The 24,464-nt window shown below is 37.7% G+C and overlaps 1 protein-coding gene and 1 long non-coding RNA gene across 2 annotated transcripts in view; one reads left to right on the top strand and one right to left on the bottom strand.

The window, feature by feature from the left end:
• LOC140694884 (trafficking protein particle complex subunit 9-like) overlaps positions 1-24,464 on the bottom strand; it is a 385,022-nt gene that overhangs the window by 156,655 nt on the left and 203,903 nt on the right. The gene's annotated exons all lie outside the window — the stretch shown is intronic.
• LOC140694889 (uncharacterized) lies at positions 3,744-7,119 on the top strand. The gene is made up of 4 exons (XR_012070557.1): positions 3,744-3,869; positions 5,123-5,181; positions 5,903-6,097; positions 6,844-7,119. It is a non-coding gene; the product is annotated as an uncharacterized lncRNA (long non-coding RNA).

The following is a 24,464-nucleotide window of genomic DNA, read 5'->3' as shown; positions in this document are numbered from 1 at the left end:
AGCCGAATTTGCCCGCAGCTGGGAATTGGCAGAAGAGTCTGTTATGGAAGGAAAGCTTTAGGATTATCTGGTAGCAGAGTTCTGGGATCCAAACCCCGGGAAACCTCAGCTTTTGTAGAGTATGTTCTGTAACAATAGGCTATAGGATAATTTTTACACTTGTTATAGGATGTAGAGTTGGGGAAAGGCTTAAAAGTGAAAGAACCTTAAAAGAGAATCTCCGAATATTTTAAAGAAGACAGTTCTCAGAATGAGAGCTTTTCTGGAAAAGACTAGCTCTTCACTTCACAGGGGAAGCAGGGAGCAGGTGTAACTGCACTTACGGTAACTTAAAAGGTAAACCTTACCCTCCCACTTAGCTGTTTCCTGGTGTAGGTTCATCTCCCACATCTGTAGTTTTAGACCTGATGTGTCATTTTCTGGTACTCCATTCTGCTTCTTAGTGAGAGACTGACCCAAAGTCACATAGCAATTGAAAAATTGCGCAAAGGTCTTTATTGTTAAAAATGTAGACCTGTGGCAGGGTGCTGCATTTGCAATTGACTTTCAGTACAGAGAACACTGAAAAGAATGCAGTGTTATTTCTTTTTTTATTCCTTTAAGTCTTTGAATAGAAGGTTTTCTTTGCAGAGTTTCTGGAGTACATCAGAACAAGCAGGAACTAAAATAGCTTTAAGAAATCTCCAGTATAGACGTTGCTTATAGTGTGGTATCTGTCTTATGTTAATTCTTTAAAGCAGGAAGTTGTAACTCTCAATTTCTTAAGCAAATATAAACATTCTTGACTCTTATTGACATTCTTTGTGGGGTGAAGCTGCTTTTGCTTCCATTCTGAGCATTGAAAGGCCTTCTATGATACTTCTACCAGTCCTCAGTATTTTATTTTCCCTCTGTTGTGAACTTGTTTTTAAATTTGAAGCAGATATAAATATCATTAACTTGCTACATATGTAGATATTCAGTGTTACATAGTCAGAAAGTTTGTGTACATCACACGTATCTACATAATTCCCCCCTTTCCAACTGTGTTCCTGATGAAAGGATGGTGGGAAATGGCATTATGGGCATATGTCTTACAGTACACAGTGTTTCCCCTGTTCCCTCTACCATATCTGGATGTTCTTTCATCTTTCAGCTTCTAGACTTACTTGCTCTTTTTCTTAAGCCAGGTGTATCTCATCCCCCTGCGCACACACACATGTGTACACACACACACATTCTACCGTAGGGAGTAGCGTGCACCATCCAATTCTCCCACTCCAGCTCTGGACCCACCCACTGGAGGCAGTGTCTTGCACGAATTCATTTGTAAGTTGCTTTTTAAAACTCGAGTGGTCAGGAATTAGGACTGATATCCACACCTACTAGGCAGGCCCTCAAGGACAACTTCTATGGTTAATGCCAGGTTATCTTAATGTTTGACTACCTGGGTTTCATGTCTTCCTGTGCCACCTGTGTGACCCATGATTCCCACATTTCTGTCTCCTGCTAGAATTTTTCTCTCCAACTCTGGACTCTTACAATCTTCTACTGATTTGACACCTTCAATTGAAACTCTGATATCTTAAAAGCAACATGTGTAAAAACTGAGCCCTTTGTTCTCCTACCCCCCAAACTGGTTCTTCCTGCAACCTCCCCCATTCAGTTAGTGGAAACTTAATCCATCCAGCTGCTTGGGTTAAAAAGCTTAGAGTTACTCTGACTTTCACTGACATACCACATGAATTCTGTCAATAGATCTGGTTTAACACTGCCTTTAAACCATATCCAGAACCCAGCCACTTCTCACCATGGCTCCTGCCTCGACTGCTGCTTCCCTGCCCTGAGCCACTGTCCTCTCCTCCTGCACAGCCCTTCTCAGAGGCTTCCCACCTTTCATCTCTGACCCGTTTTGACTATTCTCACCCGGCAGTCAAGTGAGCCTCGAAAACCTAAGTTAGATAGTGTCGTCCTTCTGCAGTGCCTCCCCATTTCACTCTGGGTAAAAGCCACAGTCCTTACAACGTCCTCCAAGGCCATGAAGGACCTGCACTGACCCTTCTCCGCAGCTCCAGCCGTGTCCCCATTCTGGAACATGTGAGGTGTGCGCTGCCCTTGGTGATGGTTATTCCGTCCACCTGGGACTTCTTACCTCCAAGTCTTAGTTCTAACCTCAGTCCTCAGTGTGGCCTGCTCTGGTATTTAATACAACATCACCCTCATCCCATACCCTCAACTCTCTTTACCTTGCCCTTTTTTGATTTTTCCATGGTTCCTCTTTCCTAACATGCCACCTCCTCTGCTGCTCTGTTGTGTGAATTGTCATCTCCACCCCCATCCCAGCTAGACTCCAACCAAGCTCCGTGAGGACAGGAATTTTGTTTTGTTTATTGATCTATTCCAAGTGCCTAGACTAGTCCTGGGTACATAGTAGGCAGTCAAAAATTATTTGCTGAATAAATTTAAAGACTATTTTAAAAATGAATCATCCTTTCAGGAACGGGTGAGGATCGGAAGCTGCATGAAGGAAAATGGTGCAGTAAATATTGATATTTGCCTGTTGTTCTTTGTGTGATATATATATGTGTTTTAGTCTTAATTTGGTATCCCAGTTTCTTAATTTAATAGCTGTATTAAGGTGCAATTTACAGGCCATAAAATTCACACATTATAATTGTACAAGTCAGCCATTTTATCTATTTCTAGATTTGTGCAACTTTGTCCTCATAAAGTCCCCTTGTGTCCGTCCATATGCAGTTTGCCCTCCCCTCAGTGGCACCCTGATTTTATTTCTTTTTTTTTTTTGGCAATCACATCTCAAACGGATAATTTACACAGCAGTACTAATATAGCTTTGCACTTTTTGAAATGACACACTTAAATATGAAATTAGCGGTCATTGCTGAATGTAGGTAGCAGTATCCGACATTGGTGAAAAGAATGGACTTGAGTGTCAGACTGGCTGCAGTCTTACCCAGCTCCACCATTTACCAAGTTACCCAAATTATTTTCTGCCTCAAGCTCTTTATCTGTTATATGGGGGTAATAATAGCAGCTTACAGAGTTGTTGTGAGGATTAAGCAAACAGGGAAAAAAAATTTAGTATAGTGGCCTGCTTATGTTATTACCTAAGAAATGGGCTTATGTTATTACCTAAGAAATAGCCTTGCAGGTAAAGGGCAAAATTCAAATCAGTTTCTAAAGTATATGTAAAATATAATCCAGTTCCTGCCTGGTTTGTAAACACGTATGCCTACTGAAGAATTTAAAAGCAGGCTAATTTCCAACAGAAAAGATCATTTCTCAGCATTTCTTTCAAAGATAGCTGCAAAATCACTTTTACTAAATGTTCCATGCCCAACTCTTACAGAAATTTGACACCACGGACGTAATTATCTACATTTTTGTTAAAATGATTCTGACCATCAGGAAGTGTTCTCAATTATATTTTAGCCTTTATGTTGAGAAATACTGTGAGACTTCTTCTAAATTAATGGGTGGGGGCATTCATTGTAGCTCTTGTAGCCTGATAAGCCTGCACTAAATTATCTTTTTTTAACTTTTAATTAAAGTAATAAATTAATTTTTTGCTGGGGGGTGGTAATTAGGTTTTTATTTATTTATTTTATTTTTAGAAGAAGTACTGGGAATTGAACCCAGGCCCTTGGGCATGCTAAGAACATGATCGTCCACTTGAGCTATACCCTCCCCCCTAAATTATCTTAAATAAGGTCTTTTTCTCTGTTTTGTTAATTTATGTACAGATGCGCAAAGCAGGGTCATCAGAAGCCTCTCAATCACGAAGATGATAATAGTGAAAAACATTGCGCAGTGACAGTGAATCCTTGGCATATGAAGAAAGATTGTAAAGTCCTGAATGAATTAAGAAGGTATTGTTACATTAACATACGTGTAAGCATGGCTCTCTTACCTTTATTTTTCACTTTATAATGAAGATAATCCCCAACCGTCACGGTTGCTTTGTTTGATAGAGGCCATATCTAAACCCTTTTCTGCAAGTTTTTTAAATAAGAAAGAGCAGCTAATTTATCAGAAGTGTGAATGGTGTAATCTGGTCTGTCTAGTATGGTAGCCACGAGCCACATGTGGCTATTGTGAATTGAGATGTTCTATAAGTGGAAAATACATAATAGATTTTCAAGACTTCGTACAACAAAAATAATGTAAAATATTATTAATAAGTTTTAAAAGTGTCAATCACACTTTTGAAATGATAGTGTATTGGATATTTTGGGATAAATGTAATTATTACTGGAATTAATTTCACTTATTGCTTTTTATTTTCTAAATGGAATTACTGGAAAATTGTGACTTGCACTATGTTTCTATTGAGAGTGCTGGCTTCTAACTTATTGCAAATAATATGAAAAGAAAACTTTGATTAAAAATTTTGTAATTGAGTCGTTGATTTACATCATATTAGTTTCAGGTGTACAAAATAGAGGCTCAACATTTTCATAGATTATATTCCATTTAAAGTCACCATAAAATAATGGCTATATTTCCCTGTGCTGTATGATACAGCCCTGTAACCTATCCATTTTATACGTAGTACTTTTTACCTCTCAATCCCCTAACCCCTCCCTGCCTCCCCTCTTCTCCTTCTCCCCATTGGTAACCACAAGTCTGTTCTGTGTACCTGTGAGTCTATTTCTGTTTTATTATAGTCATTAATTTGTTTTATTTTTTAGATATACATATAAGTTAATACATAGAATATTTGTTTATCTTTCTCTGACTTATTTCACTTAGCATAATACCCTGTAGGTCCATCCATGTTATTGAAAATGGCATTATTTTATTTTTTAATGGCTGAACAGTATTCCATTTGTGTGTGTGTTCATGGTATGTATATATGTGTGTGTATATATATGTATACATGTATATATACATATATATATATATATAATATACCACAACTTCTTTATCCAGTCATCTGTCAGTGAACATTTGGGTTGTTTCAGTGTCTTGGCTATTTTAAATTGTGCTGCTGTGAACATTGAGGTGCATGTGTCTTTTTGAATTAAATTTTTCTCCAAACATATACCCATGAATGGGATTGCTGGATCACACGGAAGTCTATTTTCATTTTTTTATGGAACCTCTCTTCTGTCCTCCATAGAGGCTGCACCAATTTACATTCCCACCAATCGAGTAGGAGGGTTCCTTTTTCCTTAAAAGGTAAAAAATTCTCTACATTTACCTACCTTCCTTTCAGTTTAGGACACAGTTTGGCAAAAACCAGATAGAATTTAATAGGAGTAAATACAGTATTTATTTTGAATGTCCATGCATTATGGATAGATATGTTATTGATGAGTTGGTTCCCTATTTTTGTAGGTGCAGATGTTTTTATAGCTTCACAGACATTTCAGTCTTGCAGAGAGGAAAATTTCTTTTTATTTTGCTGAACTTGTCCGGGTGTCTTTATCGGACTTGGTCCAGGCCTGCAGAGGTGAATACACATCCAAACCTGAACCATTTGAATGTCTGCAAGATATTAAGAGTCTAGAATATCAGATCTGGACTGTAACTCTGGTAAATGACATCAGTGACTGGACTCAAGAAAACTCCATTTGAGGACAAAACCTTTCATAAGCCAAAAAGGCTTTGAAATTGTGGCAAAGCCAGAGACTTTTGTGCACCACTTATGGCCACAAACCCATGAGGACAACCACAGGCCTTCTGGAGTGCCAAGGAAATTCCATGTGAGGAGTCCAGCACTCACAGGAATCCAACAAGTCCCTGTCTGCCAGAACACTTTCATTGCTACTGTGCTGTTTTGAGTAAATGTCTTTTCATCAGGTTCAAATTGGTTTGTTGTTATTTTTTTGCATAAAAAAACAACTTCTTGTTCCCTGGTGAAAGTAAAAGCCTAACATTTTCTGATTTCTTTTGACAGAGAAAACATGAGCCTGTGGATCTAACCTCATCTGTGATGGTCTGCAGCTGGGAGCAACCAGATCAGTGTCAGTCCCCTTGCAGCCATTGGCTGGGAGCCTGCATGTTCCTTGGAATGGTATTTGAAACATGTCACACTAGCCGTGCCTTCGCTGTGGGCTGGGAGGCGAGTCACTCAGAATCTGCATTATGGAATGTATGTTTCAGATCTACAGTTAGGAGATCTTTTTTAATAGCCAGAGAATATAGTCATAAATATATCTATTAATGTATTTATGCAAGAACATTTTTAAAGATTTTTTTATTATAAAAAGTTTCCCCCCAAAATTGAAAATGAAAGAACAATGGAATTAAAAATCATCTGTACCTTAATTATACATAAAGAATCATAAAATCCTTCTAAACTTTTTTTGTTCAAATGAAGATATTTTTCCCTTCCAAAAAGGAAAATTATCATTTCACATTTTTTTACTTTCTCCTTTTATTATATATTCCATATCAATAAATATAAATCTTTTAAATCCCTTTTAATGGCTGTTTAACACTATATTGAACAGATATGTAAATAGTCCTAGGTTTCAGAAATTTAAAAAATTGTCATTACAATACCACTGCAAAGAATATTTTGGTGTTTCTATTTTTAGTTACTAATTTGGACTAAAAATTAACAAGTTTGCTTTTCTTCATCTAAAACATTGGTTATTTTATGAAGGAACTGTAAGGATTTTAAATAACTTTTCAGTAATTTCAACAAAGAAATTATCTTTAAGGCAAAAATGTATGATGGATTGCAAATCTATTTTTATTATATCTTCACTTTTACCAGTGTGACATATGTGTGTGTTTACACAAGTGCTTTAACTACCAGCAACGTAAGAAAAATCTGTGTACTAAAAATGTGAAAATACTTTCCCGGTTTGTGTTTTCATTCTCCCAATGTAGGTTTTGGATGACAAGCTTGTATTTGCAAAAGTACACCCCCTGTGGGAGGTGTTCTGTACATACGCTGAGATACTGCACATAATATTGCCTCTGAAGCCCAATGATCTGAAAACCCGGTCCTCAGCCTTTGATAACTTGAGATGTTTTATGAAAGTCCTCCAAGTGGATGAAAGTATCAACAACCGGAACAAGAGCTTTTCTTTGCCCTATTTGAGAAGAGCTCCGTGAATGACTTTTATATTCAGCATAGAGATACATTCTCCAATCCAACCACCAGAAACCGCATTGTAAGTCTAAACCGAGTTTAGCTGCTGTCTTGGGGGTGATTTAGAACCTGCTGTTGAATTATCAGTGATTTGGTTTGGTTGGTTTGATTTGGTTTTTAAAAGCTGCCCATAAAAAGGAAAAAAGAGAAAGAAAAGAAATATGCCTACAGATTCCTGTTAGGATAGTAAACAGTGGCTGGTTAGTTACCTTGTATAAACCACAAGCTCTCTTAGAACATTTTTAGGTTTACTTCATCCTTTCTCAGATCAAGTATCAAGTAAGGGACAGTGTTAAAAAAAATTCAGGATTAACAGGTTTGTGAGCTCCAGGATTTGCAAGGCAGCTTTCCCTCCCCATGGTGTAAGTCAAATGGCAGAATTGAAATAAAGCACCTCATGTATCCTCCGGTGTTAACAGGAAAAGGCTAATCTTCTTGACCTTGTTTCTTCCTGGGTAAAATGAAGATAATATATCAGGAGGCGACAAGCTCATTTAAGGCAGGAAGCATGTTGTCTTGTTCACTGCTGAATCTCAGGCACTGGGAAGGCTGAGTTTAACGAGCGAATGAATGAACGAACTGTACTTCCCCCACAGTTACCATGTGGGACAGTGAGGATTAGAAGCTAAGAGCATAGAGTCTAGAGGGGAGGGCACAGCTCAAGTGATGGGGCGCATGCTTAGCAAGCATAAGGTCCTGGGTTCAGCCCCCATCACGTCCTCTAAAATAGACATATAACACTAATTACCTCCCCTCCCCCACCAGAATTACCTTATTATCTCCCCACCACCAAAAAAAAAAAAAGAGAAGTGGCCAAGAGCGTAGACTCAAGCTGGAACACCTGTGTTGGTTTCTCGCTGTCGACCTTGTAAATGTCATTTACCCTCTGTGTCTATCAAGTTCCTCACCAATAAAATGGGGATAATTGTAGTACCAACCTCGTAGAGATGCTATGGGGATTAATGAATCTGTGTCAGTGATACAACAGCCCTGGCTTATATTAAGTACTATGCATCTGTCAGCTCTTTTCATAATTACTGACAGATGTTATTATCGACAAAAGACGTATTAGTTCTTTGAAAGAGAAATGCATGTTAGACCATTTCATTTATCACTTTCTGTAATTCAGGCTTTTCCCTCTGAAATAACATTTTATGTCTGTGCACTAGAAAGCCACAGGGCTTTCCAAATTTCATCTGTCTGGGTTCTTGTCATGATGGCAATACTGCAGATTGCTGACATTTTTTAGGGACTCCGTCTGAGATGACAGCAACCCCTCAAATTTACGAGCGCTTCTCTAACTGATAACATCTCGCTAGAAATGAAGTTTTTATAATGTAACAGCTTCAGATGCTTAATGATGCCATAAATGCAAGGATGTTATATCTAAGCTCTTTAAATAAATCTTGTCATTGAAATAAAGGAAATACTATATTATAGCCCTCTATGACTTTGTTATCTTTGCTATCTGTTTATCTGACTCTCTAAGACCAAAGAAAGCAAATACTAAGATTGATCATTACTACTGTGTGGTACACGTATTTGTGGATGAAGACAATATTGAAATGCACTGTTTAAGATATTAAAATGGACATTAAACAGCTTCTTGATGCACATGCATGAACAGAACAGGGAGCTGGGTGCAGGGAGCAGACACTGAGCTTCCTGGATTAGAGACCCAGCTTAGCAGTCCAGCCCAGCAGTCCACATGTTTCATATTTATGTCCCAGCAAAATTAGCAGTGAGAGTGTTAAATGAACTTTGGGGACACTTGCAAACAGCTGTCATGATTACTAATGTGGGACACCAGGATTCTACAGTGTTTAGTTGGCATCTGTGCATAACCAGTTCTTTTCCACTAAAGCTTCTTGTAATTGCTGGTCCCACATCCAGGTTGAGGAATCATCTCATGTGGTGTTTGGGAGGGAGGTAAGTGGAGTCAGGACCCATGTTAAGGCTGGGTGGGTAATAATCTGGTGCTAGTACAAGAGAAAGGAAAGTAGGTCAGGTGGGAAGGAGAATGACTGGATTTAAACTTTGTTTCTTGAGTAAGCTAAATATATGACATCATGTCAAGTTACTTTGTTGTTTATATTCCATTTGCTGTCACCAAATAACTACTGAATTGTGGGGACAAAAATGCCTGGGTTTTAGAATTGACCCTGCCCCTAACCTGCCAGAGTCCAGGTTCCTCTGGGTGCCCAAAGAGGGGGCTGGACCATCAGGTGTCCCTCCACTGCAGCAGTTTGGGCACTTGGGTGGCCTAGATTTTTGCTGTGGAAGACTGGCCCGGTTGTAGGACATTAAGCATCTGCAAGGTGGTCCCAGGACTGTGACATCTAAGCGTTCCTTTCCACCCACGTTTGCAAATGACCCTCAAGGGGTTAATATTAATCCTGGGTGAGAATTATGAAAAATTATATGGTACCTCCATCCCTCCTGGCAAGTGAGGGCCCCTTATTTACAAATGACCATGAAGTATTAGCACCAGATTTTATCAACAGAACATGTGAACATTTTGTGACAGTGACACTCACCTGTTTGCTTCTGATTCCCAGTGCCACTTCAACCTCCATCAGAGGACTTCAGCTGCCCCAGCGATCAGGGCCTTCTGTACAGGGAATGGGCTCCTCCTCGAAGCACAGACAAGCAGCAGCCCTTAGGTCTCATCAGGTGAGCTGTTGTGGAGAGCACTCCAGTGGGAAGGGCTCAGGGTTGTCCTCATGGCATCTGAGTGTGACAGTCCTCCAAGAGTGTTAACAACCAGGAAGCTCACAGGAGCTCTGAACTTCGTTGCCCCAAGTTTTTACTGCAGGCTTTATTACAAAGCCATGATTTATTGGGTCACTACCGACATGGCTAACCCAAACCCTAACTGTAAGTCAAACCTTTCCTTAGCCCTAAACTTTGAGCCCCTTCCTCTCCTGGTGGCCACTCACTTGTCACAAAGCTTAAAGCCCCACTCCTCTAACCACATGGTTGGTGTCTCTGGCTGGCCAGTCCCCATCCTGAGTCATCTCATGAACACAAGCCATCCAAGGTTCCACCATGAATAGCATAGACACTCCTATCTTGGGAAATTTGGAAGCTTTAGCGGTTGCTGCCTAGGAACTGGGAAAAAAGACCTACCAAATTCTTCATTAAATAGGAGTAAATGTTATATTTCATTTAAATTATAAAATAAGAGAGAAATTCTCACTGCTTTTCTGTATCTGCTGTTCGACACCGTTTCACTACACCACGTGATTGTAATGTCGTGCTCAGCATGTGTCTTCTCAGAGCACCAGCGCTGGCTGCTCCCCGGGAGCTTATGCTGTTTGGGCAAGGCTGCTGGGGGGATACAGGCCAAGGACAACCGAGAAAACAAAAATAATCGGGCAAATAAGGAAACAATGTCAGATTGAAATGAAGAAATAACACAGTGTTGAGATGGGAGTCTTGGGGGGAAGTGAGTTAAGAAAGTTATCTTTGAGTAGGTTACATGTGAGCTGAGATGGTGAAAAGGAGGCTGGAATTTGAAGATCTGGGAAAAGTCACCCATGGAATAGAGGCAGCTTGTCTATTGGCCCTGAGGCACAAATGTGCTCAGCAGGTTTGAGGAGATACTGGAGCCAGCGCTGGTGAGAGTGATGAGACGCGAGGTTTAGAAGGGCATCAGGAGCACGGAAAGGAGTGTAGACTCTAAGCGCAGTGAGAAGCAGTCATGATAGCTTAAGCACTAAAGTAATTTTCTCTCATTCACATTTTGCAAAGATAATGTGGAGAATGTATAGCAGGGACTCAGGAAGCAGGGAGGCCAGGTAGGAAGCTCTTGGATTGGGCCAGATGAGAGATGGTGGGAGCCAATGAGGAATGCGTTTGGGGAGTGGGGCTGACAGGATGCAGTTATGGGCTGGCTGTGGATGGTTAGGAGAAGAGGAGGGTCAAGGTAGCCCCAGGTCGGTCTGGAGCCAGGTGTCTGTTCTTTCTTTTCTCAGTGCCCCATGCAGTTGCCCATCTACTTGGGCAAACCTCTTAACCTTCAAAGTGAGGGTTTTAAAACACTGAAGTCTATTTGTTGTTTCACATTTTATGGAAAGATTCAAACATGTACAGAAATAGAGAGAACAGTACAGCCAGCCTGCCTGTATCAGTCACCCAGCTCCAGAATTATAAACTCAGAGTCACTGTTGTTGCATCTTTCATCTCCATCTCCTCCCCTCCCCCACTATGGGGTCATTTTGAAGACAATCCTACATAGCTTAACCTTTCATTAGTGAAATGACAAGGTCTCTTTCAAATAAAATTGGAATATTCTTTTTTTTAGGGTTACAAAATAATTCCCTGCTTGTCACAAAAATACACTTTTAAGTAGTTTTGGGGTTGAAATCAAGATCCAGACAAGATTCAGACATTGCAGCTAGCATATCTCTCAAGTGTGTTCTAATCTATAATTTTCCTGTTTCTCATTTTCCTTGAAATTGCTGAGGGGTTTCTCTATTTCCTGTTTGGCTGATTTCATTCTCCCCTATGGTGTTAGACTTGTTTCTCCATCCTATGTATTGGCTTTAGCTAAGTGATTTAATCCTCCCCTAAAAGCTTGGTCTGATTGAGGTTCAACTTTGTGCAAAAATATTTTTTATGTGAAGTTTTGTACTCCTGTCATAAGGTACATAATATTACAGTTGACTCTCTTTTTTGTGATGACAGCAGCCAAAAATGATTGTCACCCGGGATCATTATTTCATAAGGAATTTTATTTCATGTGGTCATACTCTAATTTCCTCCCTCAATTATCAGCAGGATCAGTCACGAAGAGGCACTTTCTCCTTAACCCGGGTTATCCTTTAGAACACAGTTTTAAAGGAGGATATTTGTTAATATGTAAATATTTAAAATTGATAATTTTTTTTCTTTTTAATTTTTTTTTCTAATGGAGGTACTGAAGATTGAATCTAGGACCTTATGCATGCTGAGCACACACTCTGCCACTGAGTGTACCCAATCCCAGTTGAGATTCATATTTATTTGATATCTTCCTTCTGTTATTTTTGTTTTGTGTTATACAGAATTTGAAGGCAGGGCAATGGGTTTGACCGCTTTTTAATCATTCTTTATGGGCTTTTGGGGTTTGTGTGTGTGTTTGTGTTTGTAAAGAAAACAATTTTCCCACTATTTTAAGTATGTATTGCTAAGGCAATTATGTTGATCTTTTCCCTGCTCCTGGTCCATGTATTCCCTTGTTACTTCCCACTAGTGGCCCCTTGAGCTCTGTGACAAGACTAGCATGTCGTTAATCCATGTGGAAGGAGATCTGAAGAGATTTATTCAAGGAGATGAAATTTGTAGACAATGTATTGGAAAGTATTGTGAAAGTTGTTCGTTAAGAGAAGGTCTGAGGTTGAATTGTTAAGTGCACAGAAATCTAAGCTATGAACTACCAAGACAATTATTAACTCCAGGAAAACAAAGTAGGGAAGAAAAGGTAAGACTAGCACAAATTGCTACAGCTTTGAATAGTCTGTACAGAGTAATAATAATGTAAAGCAAGGATACTGAGCTGATGAAAATTATAATGTAACTGTATTAAAAGGTTGGAAGAAAGAAGGTTTGGGTATGTAGATGAGATGGGGTTTGAAAGAGATCTGAACCCTCATTTTCCAAAATAGAAAGTTAAATAGGTGATACATAAAGCTGAAAAAGTTATTAGGCTGTGTTACAAGGATATTAGTCAGAGAAAGGGAGTAAGTATTCCAAGAGTCAGCAGTAGGAGCTGAACGTGGTTGTTTCTGGCCAGGAAATGGGGCAGTTGTTGGGAACTGCTCCTTTTTACAATCGGTGTTCGAGAACTGTTTGACTCTTTATTGAATGTATGGCATTAGTTTGATAAAAAGAAATCAAAGCTGAATTTTGAAAAATTTATGTTAAGAATTGGGGTGCTTTTGCAGAGAGAGATAACAATCAGCAAAACTACATTTGAAGGGATCCTCATTATTCCTTGCATTTCAGCAAGGACTAGGAGGCAGACATCTGTTTAAGGTTCAAAAATTCTGTCTGACCTTCCTGCCGACTTGTAACCTTTGGAAGTAATGAACTCCCCGTCACTGTAAATATCCAGGCAGAGGCTGCCTGACCAGCTCTCTAACTGTAGCAGGGTGTGTTTACCATTGGGCAGTTAGAGCAGGCAACTTCTAACATTCTTTCAGTTTTGAATTTGGCATTTTCAGGATGGATAGTTGATAAGAATGTATTACAAAAAGCTTAACAAGAAAGTCCAAGACATCTCAAACCCATTGCCAGGGTTTTCTCTGCCAGACACCATCCTAAGCCTGCCACCAGTGAGGCAGGCCACAAAGCCCAGTCACATAAGAATGAACACACTTTGTCGCTCCTATCTGATTTGGCATCAGTCTCAGCCCTTTTCCCCATGGAATGGTCCACGCCCATGTCTCTGACGATGGAGCTGGTCTCACAGCAGCTCTATGAGCACTGGTCCAGCCCAAGGGATTCCTGCGTGAAGTTTTCCAGGATTCCAGGCTATGCTCAGAGCTGAGTCCCCCTTAGGCTAAGCCCACGGAACTCATCTTAGCTCCAGACTGAGCCGGAAGCCTCAGAGAGAACTCAGAGCTGAGGAAATCCACAGGTTTTACCCAGCACTGCCGAATCATCAGTGAGCCAGTTGAGGGAAGGATCAGCAACAGCAAGACACACCTGAGCTGCCGTCTCATTGTTCCACCTCATCCCTAAACCCTCTGTGTCTGCCTGTCTGTGTCGGTCTCCCTTTTAGGATCAGCCTGGCACCACTTCATGCCCTGCCTCCTTTCTTCTAATCTTGCCTCCCTGGCCTGTTCCATCTACTCCAGATTAACTGAGAAAAGGTTTTAAAACCTAGGAACAACAGACGTGCTAGATACAAAGAATACAGGGCAATGTCTTCCTCAGCCACATCCCTCCTGCCCTCTCCCATTCCCTCAATGTCAATGAGTTTTATAAATATTTTGTCAGACAGACATTGCACTCGCAGTTGTTATCATTATCAGCCATTTCCTTATTATCTGTGGTTTATGATGCATTTGCTCCAGGGACTTTCCCGAGATAAGGCAGGAGCAGATGACTGAGCCACTTGTTGATGTCCACTTGTGTCAAGCCTGTTAAGAATGATTTTTGGGGGGATTTGTTGAATGTGCCAGACTGTCCAGTGAGTGGTGATGATCCCCTGCATCTGCTCTCGAGTTGGCCTCATCCCCTCCTTTGCTCTGTTCTCATTTATCTCTCTTCAGCAGGTGAGCCAGTGATCTGTACTTCTATGATACATAAAACACTTCTTATTTCATGGTAGAATTTGGGGGCTGCTATGAAAACGGATATGTTTTAAGAGTGAATTGAGTCGGAGGTTTAAACTTAAAGCCCCCTTGATTTAGAATCAGAAATTAATATGATGGAGGGAGGGTATAGCTCAGTGGTAGAGTGCATGTCTAGCATGCATGAGGTCCTGGGTTCAATCCCCAATGCCTCCATTTAAAAACAAATAAATAAACCTAATTATGCCCCCCAAAAAAGAAAAAATAAATTAACATGAGGATGAAGATACAGAGTGATTATTTGTGTCTTCTGAAACTTCTGTCTGTCTTTCTGCAGGAAATTCTAAGGAGAGAAGTTCGGAATCTACTTTGCTTGGCTGGGCTATTACACTCAGATGCTCCTCCTGGCAGCAGTCGTGAGGGTGACTTGCTTTCTGTGTGGATATTTTAATCAAAATAACTGTACCTGTGGGTAACTTGTCTTTATTCCTTCTTACCGTGCTTACTTAACTTAGAATGACATTCTCCAGGAGCATCCATGTTGCTGCAAATGGCCCTATATTGTCAGTTTATATGGCTGAGTAGTATTCCATTGTATAAATATACCACTTCTTTAGCCAGTCATCCGCTGATGGACATTTAGGCTATATCCATGTCTTGGCTACTGTAAATAGTGCTGCTATGAACATTGGGATGCAGGTGTCATCCTGAAGTAGGGTTCCTTCAGGATACATGCCCAGGAGCAGGATTCATAGGTCATATGGCAAGTCTATTCCTAGACATTTGAGGGAACTCAATACTCTTTTCCACAGTGGCTGCACCAAACTGCATTCCCACCAGAAGTGTAGGAGGTTCCCCTTTCTCCACAGCCTCTCTAGCATTTGTCATTTGTGGATTTTTGAATGATGGCCATTATGACTGGTTTGAGGTGATACCTCATTGTTGTTTTGATTTGCATTTCTCTGATAATTAGTGACATTGAGCATTTTTTCATGTGCCCATTGATCATTTGTATGTCTTCCTTGGTGAATTGCTTGTTTAGGTCTTCTGCCCATTTTTGGTTTAGGTTATTTGGTTGTTTCTTATTAAGTCATTTGAGCTGCTTATATATTCTGGAGATCAAGCCTTTGTCAGTTTCATTTGCAAAAATTTTCTCCCATTCTGTAGGTTGTCTTTTTTTTACATATGGTGTCCTTTGCTGTGCAGAAGCTTGTAAGTTTCTTTAGGTCCCATTTGTTTATTCTTGCTTTTATTTCTATTGCTTGGGTAGACTGCCCTAAGGGAACATTTCTGAGATGTATGTCAGATATTTTGCCTGTATTTTCTTCTAGGAGGTTTATTGTATCTTGTCTTATGTTTATCTTGCTGAAGAGACTGTCTTTATTCCATTGTATATTCTTCCCTCCTTTGTCGAAGATTAGTTGACCAAAAGTTTGTGGGTTCATTTCTGGGCTCTCTATTCTGTTCCATTGGTCTATATGTATGTTTTTGTACCAATACCATGCTGTCTTGATGACTGTAACTCTATAGTATTGTCTGAAGTCTGGGAGAGTTATTCCTCCAGGCTCTTTCTTTTTTTTCTTCAGTAATACCCTGGAATTTCTATGTCTTTGATGGTTCCATATAAATTTTATTGTGATTTGTTCTAGTTCTATGAAATATGTCTTGAGTAATTTTACAGGGATTGCATTAAATCTGTATATTGCCCTGGGCAGTGTGACCATTTTAACAATATTGATTCTTGCAATCCAAGAGCATGGGATACCTTTCCATTTTTTAAAGTCTTCTTCAATTACCTTCACCAATGGTTTATAGTTTTCTGTGTATAATTCTCTCACCTCTGTGGTTAGATTTATTCCTAGAAATTTTATTACTTTGGGTGCTATTTTAAAGTGTTTTATTTCTTTACTTCCTTTTTCTGTTGATTCATCATTAGTGTAAAGAAATGCAACTGATTTTTGAACATTAATCTTGTAACCTGCTACCTTGCTAAATTCTTCGATCAGCTCTAGTAGTTTTGGTGTGGACCTTTTAGGGTTTTCTATATATAGTGTCGTGTCATCTGCATGTAGTGACACTTTTACCTCTTCTTTTCCAATTTAGACCCCTTTTACTTCTCTTACTTGCCTGATTGCTATGGTCAGGACTTCCAAGCCTATGTTGAATAGGAGTGGTGATAGTGGCATCCTTGTCTTGTCCCAGAATTTAGTGAGAAGCTTTTGAGGTTTTCACCATTTAGTGCTATGCTGGCTGTAGGTTTGTCATATATAGCTTTCATGATGTTGAGTTATGTTCCCTCAATACCCACTTTGGTGAGAATTTTTATCATAAATGGGTGTTGAATTTTATCAAAAGCTTTTATGCATCTATTGAGATGATCATGTGGTTTTAGTCCTTTCTCTTGTTGATGTGAAGTATTACATTGATTGATTTGTATATGTTAAACCACCTTTGTGTCCCTGAGATGAACCCCATTTGAGCATGTTGTATAATCTTTTTTATGTGCTGTGGAATTCTATTTGCTAGTATTTTGGTAAGGACTTTTTTGCATCTATGTTCATCAGTGATATTGGTCTGTAATTCCCTTTATTGGTGGTGTCTTTGCCTGGTTTTGGTATCAGGGTGATTGTGGCTTCATAGAATGAGTTTGGGAATATTCCTTCTTTTCAGTCTTCTGGAAGAGTTTGAGAAGGACTGGTAGGAGTACTTCTTTGTATGTGTGGCAGAATTCCCTGGTGAAGCTGTCCAGTTCTGGATTTTATTTGTAGGGATTCTTTTTTTATTGTTAATTCGATTTCATTCCTAGTGATCGGTTTGTTCAAGTGGTCAGTTTCTTCTTGATTCAGTTTTAGTGGGCTGTATGTTTCCAGAAACTTGTCCATCTCCTCTAGGTTACCCCTTTTTTTATGTAGTTTTTCATGATATTCTCATATGATATTCTATATTTCTATGTTATTTGTTGTAATTTCTCCATTTTCCTTTCTTATTTTGCAAATTTGTGCTCTCTCTTTTTTCTTCTTTGTGAGTTTGGCCAGAGGTTCTCGATTTTATTTACTCTTTCAAAAAATTGCTTTTGGTTTGATTGATTATTTTCTCTATTACTTTTAATCTCTATTTTATTTATTTCCTCCCAGATCTTAATTATTTCCTTCCTTCTGCTGACTTTTGGGTGTTTTTACTCTTCAGTTTCTAGTTCTTTTAACTGGTGGGTTAGATTTTTTTTATGATATTGTTCTTCTTTTTTGAGGAAGGCCTGTATCACTCTAAACTTTCCTCTTAGCATTGCTTTTGCTTTGTCCCATAAGTTTTTTGTGGTTGTTTTCATTTTCATTTGTCTCAAGGTATTCCTTAATTTCAACTTTGATTTCATCATTGACCCATTTTTTTTAATACCATGTTGTTTAATCTCTATGCTTTCCTTTTTTTTATGCTTTGTTTCTCTGAAGTTGTTTTCTAGTTTCAATGGCATTGTGGTCAGTAAAGATGCTTGAGATAATTTCTATCTTCTTAAAATTTTTGAGGCTTCTTTTGTGACCAAGTACATGATGAATCCTAGAAAATGTTCCACGCACACTTGAAAAGAATGTATATCCTAATTTGGGGGGTTGTAATGCTCTGAAAATATCCACTAAATCTAATTTTTCTAATGTATCATTTCATTTCTCTGTTGCCTTATTTATTTTTTGTGTGGAAGATCTGTCTAGTGATGTTAAAGTGGTGTTAAAACTTCTGACAATGATTGTATTCCCATCAATTTCCCCATTTATCTCTGTTAGTAGTTGTTTTATGTACTTAGGTGCTCATGTTGGATGCATATATATTAATGATTATAATATCCTCATCTTGTTTTGCTCCTTTAATCATTATAAAATGCCTTTATTTATCTTTCTTTATGGCCCTTGTTTTAAAGTCTATTTTGTCTGAAATCAGAACTGCTACACCTGCTTTTTTGGAGTTTCCATTTGCATGGAATATCCTTTTCCGTCCATTCACTCTCAATCTATATGTGTCCTTCTCCCTAAAGTGTGTCTCTTGTATGCAGTTTATTGAAGTTTCTTGCTTTATTATCCAGTCTGCCACTCTGTCTTTTGACTGGAGCATTTAGTCCATTATCATTTAGAGTAATTAATGATAAATGAGTGTTTATTGCTATTTGAACTTATATTTGCAGTTGATTTCATATTTCTTCTTTGTTCCTTTCTTCTTCCTTTTGTGGTATGGTAATTTTCCTTTGTGTTATCTTGGATTGTATTTAGTTTTTGTTACTCACTTGTAAGTTTTTGGCTTGTGGTTACACTTTTTTGTAAGTCTGTTAACCAATTACTGTGACTGTGTGTACTAAACAGATAGTAATGTAATCTCAAACCCATCCTACCGAGAACAAAAAATTTAAGAAAAAAGAAGAAAAAAAAGATACTCTATATTTTCTTGCTTCCCTCTCCCACTCAATGATTTAGATGTCTTCTTTTACAATTTCATGTTTATTCTATTTGTAATTCATGGTAGTATCATCTTTCCAGTTATAAGCTCTCATTTCTGTATCATCCTGCTTCTTTTTTATTTAGAGTGTACCTTACAATATTTCTTTTAGCATGGGTTTAGTGTTGCTAAAGTCTTTTAGTTTTTCTTCTCTGTGAAATTCATTACCTCTCCCTCTGTTCTAAAGGATAGCCTTGCTGCAGAAAGTATCCTAGGCTGCATCTGTTTTTTCATTCAGGACTTTGAATACATATTTCCACTCCCTTCTGGCCTGTAGTGTTTCTGTAGAGAAATCAGCTGAGAGCCATCTCTTGTAACTCACTCTTTGTTTTTCTCTTGCTGCCTTTAGGATCATTTCTTTATCCTTCAGTCTGGCCATCTTGATTTTGTTGTCTTGGTGTGAGTCTCTTTAGGCTCTTCCTGTTTGGGAACCTCTGAGCCTCCTGTACTTGGGTGTCTGATTCTTTCTTTATGTTTGGGAATTTTTCAGTTATGATTTCTTTAAATACCTTCTCCATCCCCTTTGTTCTTTCTTCCCCTTCTGGAACTCTTATGATGCATAGATTGGCATGCTTTATATTATCCCATAGGTTCCTTATATTGTTTTCATTGTGTTTTATTTTTTTCTCTCAACTGTTCTGATTGTGTGCTTTCTGTTGTCCTGTCTTCTAGGTCACTTATTCGTTCCTCTGCATTATCTAGCCTGCGTTGTACTGCCTTTAGGTCAGATCTCATTTCAGCCAATGAATTTACCAATTCTACTTGGCTCTTCTTTATAGCTACTATTTTGTTTTTGACATATTTTATGTCTCTAAACACTATCTCTTTTAATTCCTTCAGTAATTCGATCACTTCTTTTTAGAAATCTTGATCTAATAGGCCATTAATATCTATTTCATTGATCGTTCTTTCAGGGGATTTCTCTTTCTCTTTTAATTGGGAATACTTCCTCTGCTTCTTCAACTGCTCATATCTCTCTGGCACTGTGGCTTAAGGAGTATCAGTTATCTATTGTGGCCCTTAAAGGGGTTTATTTCTTTATCTATCTAAGGCCTATGCTGGAATAAAACTTAAAAACAAGAGAGAGAAATAGAATTTTAAAAGAATGGAGGAAAAGAAGGTTTGAAAACAGTGCATAATCAATAATAGAAGAGCAAGTTGAAGAAGAATAGGAATCGAGTTGAGATGTCTTTTTAAAACCTTAATAAAAAGAAGAAAAAAATCAAAACACAATATTTAAAACCTGTGAATAATCAATAACAGATCAAATCCAAGAGAATTAAAAATGAAATGAAAATTGTAAACATATAGAACTGTTTAAAAAGTAAAGATTAAAAAGCTAATAGAAAATAAAACAGGTATAAAAAGATTTTAAAAACAAAGATGTGTTCTCCTAGAGACTGAACGCTCTTAATGGTTTTATTGAGAGGTCTTTGTGTCTTCGCCCTGTTTCATGAACTCAGCTTGCTCTGTTGGCCCCCTCATCTGTGCTGCTCACAGTGTCCATTGGCAAGAAGATTGCACCCCTCCAACACTGGGTCAGGTGCTTCTCTCCTTCGTGGTGGGCGGGTGGGTCACTCCCCGTCCGGATGCCACAGTCAGTGCTGTGTCAGTTGCTCCATAGGTGGGCTCAGCTTCAAGAATAACAGGTTTATGGAGATATAATTCACATACCATAAAATGCAGCCTTTGAAAGTGTGCATTAGGGTTTTATGTACATTTCAGGGTTGTGTAGCCATCACCCCCAAAAGGAACCAGTACCCTTTAGTAAGTCAGTCCCTAACCTTCCTTTCCCTTAGCCCTCAACAGCCACCACTCTACTTTCTGCCTCTATGGGTTTGCCAGTTGTAGGCATTTCATATAAGTAGAACCATACAGTATGCTGCCTTTTTTGATTATCGTCTTTCATTTAGTGTGACGTTGTCAAGGCTCATCCATCGTGTAGCATATATCAATACCCAAATTCCTTTTTGTATTCATATAATATGCCATAGTTATAAATACACCACATTGCTTATCCATCCATCAGTTGATGATGAATAATTCTGCTGTAAATGCTCATGGACAAGTTTTTGTGTGAACACATTTTCACTTCTCTTCAGGATATATCAAAAAATGGAATTGCTGGGATGTATTCTACTTTTAAATTTTTGAGGAATTGCTAATATAGTTTTAAAGTGACTGAAGCATTGTATATTTCCAGAAATAATGTATGAGGAGTCCAGTTTCTCCACATCCTCAACTACACTTTTTATAACTGGGTTTATAGATTCATATTTATATATCATATATCATATATATTTGTCATCCTAGTTGGTATGAAGTGGTATGTCATTGTGATTTTGATTTCTGTTTCCCTAATGCCTACTGATGTTGAACATCTTTTTATGTGCTTAGTTCCCATTCGTATGTCTTCTTTGGAGAAACACCTATTCAAATTCTTTGCCCATTTTAATTATATTTGTCTTTGTATTGTCATGTTTTAAGTCTTCTTTGTCTATTCTGGATAAAAGTCCCTTATCAGGGAAAATTTTGGAAATATTTTCATCCATCCTGTGTATTGTCTTCTTACTTTCTTCATGAAGTCCTTTGAAGCACAGAAGTTTTTAATTTTACTGAAGTCCAGTTTACTTGATTTTTTCCTTTTGTTGTTTGTGCTTTTGGTGTCATATATTACAAGTATTTGTAATCCAAAGTCCTGAGGATTTTCTCATTGTTCATTTTCTAAATGTTTTATAGTTTCAGGTCTGTGATTTATTTTGAGTTAATTTCCATAAATGGTGTTAAGATAAAAGTTCAGTTTTCTTTCTTTTCAGGTGTATGTACAGGTGTCCCAGCATCATTTTTGTAAAGATTATTTTTCCCCATTGGATTGTCATGGCACCTTTGTCAAAAATTATATGGCTGTGTGTAAGACTTTGTTTATGGTCTCTTAGTTCTTTTCTCTCAATCTATTTTTCTGTCCTTTCTGCAAGTATCACACTGTATGGATCACAGTTTTGTTAGTGAGTTTTGAATTTGGAAACTTCAAAACTTTGTTCTTTTTCAAGATTGTTTTGACTATTTTGGGTATCTTGCATTTCCATATTAGTTTTAGGATCAGCTTGTTCATTTCTGCCAAAAAGCCAGAGCTGCATTGAATGTATAGGTCATTTTGAGGACAATGGCCATCCTAACAATAATAAGGCTTCTGATCCATGAACACAGAAGAGCTTTCCATTTATTTTAGGTCATTTTTAAATTCTATCACTAGTATTTTAGTTTTCAAAATACATGTTTCAGATATTTTTCTCAGTATTCCACATATTTTTCTTAATATTACTAATTATTTTATTCTTTTTGATGCTATTGTAAATGAAAAGGTTTCCTTCATTTTATTTTTAGATTATTCACTGCTGTTGAATAGAAATGTAATTAATTTTTATATATTCATTTGTGTCTTACAATTTTGGTCAGACTGGGTTATTAATTCTAAGAGGATTTTTTTTTCTTTTCTCTCTATTTTTACTTTGTGGATTCCTTGTGATTTCAATATATAATATCATGCCATCTGGAATCAAAACAGTTTTATTTCTTTCTTTCTAATCTAGAGGCTTTATTTTCTTTGTCTGATTGATTTGACTAGAACTTCTAGTACAATGTTGATTTTGGGAGGGAATAATTCAGTGCTTCTGCATTATGTATGATCTTTGCTTCAGGTTTTTCATAGATGTTCTCTGTCAAGTTGAGGAAGTTCTCTTCTATTCCTAGTTTTTATCCATTATTCTATTAATATGGTGTATTACATGAATTGACTTTTGTATGTTGTACTGCCTTTGCATACCTGGATACATCCCACTTAATAGTGGTCTATTTTATATGTTACTGTTTTGGATTTGCTTGTATTCTGTTGAGGATTTTTGCATTTATATTCATAAGAGATAGTCTTTAGTTTTCTTGTGATGCCTTTGTCTGGTTTTCATATCAGTGTGATACTAGTCTCATTGAATGAATTGGGAAGTGTGCCCACCTCTTTATTTTCAGACGAATTTGTGAAGCATTTTTTGTTTGTTTTTGTTTTAGTTTTTTCTTTAAGTACTTGATGGAATTCACCAGTAAAGCCATACGGGCCTAGCATTTCTTTGTGTGAATGTTTTGGATTGCTATTTCAGTCACTACTTACTGTAGGATTATTTGAGTTTTCTATTTCTCCTTGAATTAGCTTCAGTCATTTATGTCCTTCTAGGAATTTATCCATTTCATCTAGATTATCTCATTTATTGGCTATATAATTATCCATGGTATTCCCTTATATTCCTTGTTATTTTTGTAAGGGCAGTAGTGACATCCTTCCTTTCATTTCTCATTTTAGTAATTTGAATCTTCTCTCTTTTTTTTTCAGTATTAGATAAAATTTGTCAATTTTATTGATCTTTTCAAAGAACCAACTATTCCTTTTGTTGATTATTCTCTGTTGTTCATCTATTGTCTATTCCATTTATTTCTGCCTTTAGTATTTTGATTAGAATGTTTAATTCATTTATATTAATGTAATTTCTTATCAGATTGAAGTTACAACTGCTGTCTACTTTCTATATGTCTTTTTTTCCCATTCCTCTATTACTACACATTTTTGTACATAGTAAGCATTTTCAAGTGTGCCATTTTAATTTGTTTATTTTATCTTTTTCTTCTCCTCCTCCTACTCTTCCTCCTCCTCCTTCTCTTCCATTGCCCTGGAGAGTAAAATTAACATCTTGTTTTAAAGCAATCTAGTTCACATGAATACCAACTTAATTTCAACAGTACACAAAAACTTTGCTTTGGTATCAGTCTTTTCCCTCCCCCTCCTCATGCTGTCATTTTCATACAAATTGCACCTTTATACATTTATAAGCTCATCTACACAGTTTCATAAGTATTGTTTTATGCAGTTGTCCTTTACATCAAATAGAACAAAACATTTACATGTAATACTCGATTTATACTGTTTTATTTTTTTACTCATGTAGTAGTGCTCTTTATTTTTCAGGCAAGTGTCCTTTCATTTACACCTGCTGGACTATCCTTAGTATTTCTTGTAGGGCAGGCCTGCTAGCAATGGATTCTTTCAGATTTTGTTTTTGTAGGAGTGTCTTAATTTCTCCTTTAATTTTTTTAAAGAATCATTTTGCTGGCTATAAAATACTTGGTGACAGTCTTTTCCTTTTATCTCTTTGATGATACCATCCACTGCCTTCTGTTCTCCATGGTTTTTGATGAGAAATCAACTGTCTTACTGAGGAGCCTTTCTATATGTTGAGCCACTTTTCTCTTTCGGCTGTCAAGATACTTTATTCTTGTCTTTTGACACACTGAATCTGATGTGCCTATTTTAGATGTCTCTAAGTTTATACCACATGGAGTTTGTTGAGCTGCTGGGATGTACAAATTAATATTTTCATCAAATTTGGGAAGTTTTCAGCCATTATTTCTTTATATATTCTTTCTGCCCCTTTTTTTCTCTCCCTCCTTCTGGCGCTCCCATTATGTGTGTATTGGTATTGTTGATGGTGTCCCACCTATCTCTGACACAGTGTTCATTTTCTTTTCATTCATTTTTCTTTCTGTTCCACAGA

This window comes from Vicugna pacos, unplaced genomic scaffold (genome assembly GCF_048564905.1).
Source record: "Vicugna pacos unplaced genomic scaffold, VicPac4 scaffold_107, whole genome shotgun sequence".
Lineage (NCBI taxonomy): Eukaryota > Metazoa > Chordata > Mammalia > Artiodactyla > Camelidae > Vicugna > Vicugna pacos.
This window is presented reverse-complemented; position numbering and strand designations above follow the sequence as displayed.